Source organism: Nansenia antarctica (genome assembly GCF_963989245.1).
Source record: "Nansenia antarctica genome assembly, contig: SCAFFOLD_207, whole genome shotgun sequence".
NCBI classification, from domain to species: Eukaryota; Metazoa; Chordata; class Actinopteri; order Argentiniformes; family Microstomatidae; genus Nansenia; species Nansenia antarctica.
The window spans coordinates 121,604-125,000 of NW_027662388.1; positions in this window are offsets into that span (position 1 = coordinate 121,604).

The window sequence follows — 3,397 nt, forward strand, 5'->3', positions numbered from 1 at the left end:
TATAGTTATATATAGTTATATATAGTTATATACAGTTATCTATAGTTATATATAGTTATATATAGTTATCTATAGTTATATATAGTTATATATAGTTATCTATAGTTATCTATAGTTATATATAGTTATCTATAGTTATATATAGTTATATATAGTTATATACAGTTATATATAGTTATATATAGTTATCTATAGTTATCTATAGTTATATATAGTTATATATAGTTATATATAGTTATATACAGTTATATATAGTTATATATAGTTATCTATAGTTATATACAGTTATATATAGTTATATATAGTTATATATAGTTATATGAATGAATGAATGGTCTTTATTGTCATTGATATAGTACAGGTACCAAACAACGAAATTTGGGAGGGGGGGCTCCCCTGGTGCTAGGAAAAAAAAAACTAAAAACAAGAAGGGAAAGGAGCTGGTTTACATAAAATAAAGGCTACGTACACTATCCACTATACTATACTATACAAATGAAACACTGTGCTGTACTCTATGCTATGCTATACCTATTCTAACATTTCCTATTCTCTGAACCTTATGTACCCTAGGGTTGTCATATTGCACATAGTGTTATTGCACATTCGTTTAAAGTGTCACAGTTTGCAGGTTTGAAATGTACACAGTTGTGTTTCAGTATTACACTTGATTTCAATCTAGTAGCTGCCATCAATCCGTCCAGACTGTCCAGGGCCTAGAACCTAGGTCTTTGCTGTGTTCAGGGCCTGAATGGCCCTGGGGTAGAAGCTGAGCTTCAGTCTATTTGTCCTTGCGAACATGGTCCTGAACCGCCTGTTCGAGGGCAGCCGAGCAAAGTGTTCGTACCCAGGGTGGGATGGGTCTCTGGAGATCGTGGAGGCCTTTCTGAGGCAGCGTGTGTTGTACAGCTCTTCCAGAGAGGGGAGGGGGGCGCCGCTGATCTTCTGGGCCGATCTCACGACTCTCTGTAGCGCATTCCTCTCTGCGGCTGTGCAGCTGGAGAACCAGATGCAGATGCAGTAGGTGAGGATGCTCTCCACTGCGCAGCGGTAGAAGGCCACCAGCATCTCCTGTCCGATGTGGTCTTTCCTGAGGACTCTCAGGAAGAAGAGCCGCTGTTGTGCCTTCTTGATGATGGCTGCTGTGTTGTTCTTCCAGGACAGGTCATCCTGTATGTGCACCCCCAGGAATTGGAGGGTTGAGACTCTCTCCACGCTCCCTCCATCGACGAGCAGGGGCTGGACCTCAGATTTTTTCCTCCTGAAGTCCACGATGATTTCCTGGGTCTTTGACTGGTTCAGCAGCAGGTTGTTAACCTTGCACAGCTTGCTCAGCTGCTCTACCTCATCCCTGTACGCCGCCTCGTCCCCCCCCGAGATGCAGCCCACCACGGTGGTGTCGTCTGCAAACTTTACAATGGAGTTGCTGGGGTGGACGGGGGTGAAGTCGTAGGTGTAGAGGTTGTAGAGGATGGGGCTTAGCACGCAGCCCTGGGGGGACCCAGTGCTGAGTCTGAGGGCTGTGGAGGTGTAGTATATAACTATATATAGAGTTATATATAGTTATTTATAGTTATTTATAGTTATATATAGTTATATATAGTTATATACAGTTATTTATAGTTATATATAGTTATCTATAGTTATATACAGGCCTAAAGGATGGAATTCAACTTGGTTGCTAAAGGCCAATGCACACAGCGTGCGATTTCTGTTGCGCATCAACATTCCATTTTGAAGTTTGAATGGAAGTCTATGAGAACATCGCATCTCAACACACACGGCCCCGATTTTAATCGCACGGCGAAAATTCGATTCCATTCATGACAACAATGGAAATTATGGAATGTTGACGCGCAACAGAAATCGCACGCTGTGTGCATTGGCCTTAAGAGTTGCATGTTGGGCAATTTGAGTAATTATAAAAAATTAATTAAGCATATTGACCCTTCTCATTAAAAACACCTGCTGTATGAGCCTCTCCTCCCTCCCTCCCTCCCGTAGCTTCCAACTTTAATTATTGTTATTCAAACTTAAACTTAAGTAAACATCAACATCGCATCATGATTATTATGTTAAAGACATTCTTCTCACAGTGTGTGTGTGTGTGTGTGTGTGTGTGTGTGTGTTGTGTGACATGTGTGTGTGGTTTGACGTGTGTGTGTGTGTGTGTGTGTGTGTGTGTGTGACATGGGTGTATTATGTGACGTGTGTGTGTTGTTTGAGGTGTGTGTGGTGTGAAGTGTGTGTGTGTGTGGTGTGAAGTGTGTGTGTGTGTGTGTTTGTGGTGTGACATGTATGTTGTGCTGTTTGACACGTGTTGTCATGTGTGACCTGTGGATTATTTAGAGTCTGTCTCTCAGTGTTGGTGTGTGTGTGTGTGTGTGTGTGTGTCTATAATGCAGTGAGTCGTGGCCCTGTACAGGGCGCAGGCATCCAATTACACCTGAACCCTCTGTGCTACACGATACTGTGTGTGTGTGTGTGTGTGTATGTGTGTGTGTGTGTGTGTGTGTGTGAGAGAGAGAGAGAGAGAGAGACAGAGAAGGAGAGAGACGGAGAAGGAGAAGGAGAGACACACAGAGAGAGAGAGAGAGAGAGAGACAGAGAGAGACGGAGAGAGACGGAGAAGGAGAGAGAGAGGAGAGACACAGAGAGAGAGACGAAGAGAGTGAGAGACAGAGAGAGAGAAGGAGAGAGAGAGGAGAGACACAGAGAGAGAGACGAAGAGAGAGAGAGACAGAGAGAGACGGAGAGAGACGGAGAAGGAGAGAGAGACAGAGAGCCTTGGGTGCTGTTCCAGCAGGTCAGCCACACAGAGGGACAGACTACCAGCAGATAACGCCCAGCGGACCGTACAGAGACCTCCACCACCTCCCCCTCCCTCCTCTCCCCCTCCCCCTCCACCTCCACCTCCCTCCTCTCCCCCTCCCCCTCCACCTCCACCTCCCTCCTCTCTCCCTCCCCCTCCACCTCCACCTCCCTCCTCTCTCCCTCCCCCTCCACCTCCACCTCCCTCCTCTCCCCCTCCACCTCCACCTCCCTCCTCTTCCCTCCATCTCTGGAGCGACAGCATGCCAGGCGGGCGGCAGTGAGGGTGGACGGGGGGACGGGCGACTACCTCCAGTAGTTTTCCTTTAGCGGTGCGTTCGTTGAGTGAATAATTGATCCCGTGCGCTCGCGGCTCGGTGGAGACCATGAAGACGGCGGCTCTGCTTGCCTGGCTCAGCCTGCTGCTGCACGGTACGACCTGACCTGTGTGTGTGTGTGTGTATGTGTGTGTGTGTGTGTGTGTGTGTGTGTGTGTGTGCGTGTGTGTGTGTGTGTGTGTGTGGCGTGGTAGAGGAAGTGTTATGGGAGAACGGAGTGATCGGTTGATCGGTCGGATGACTTGGTT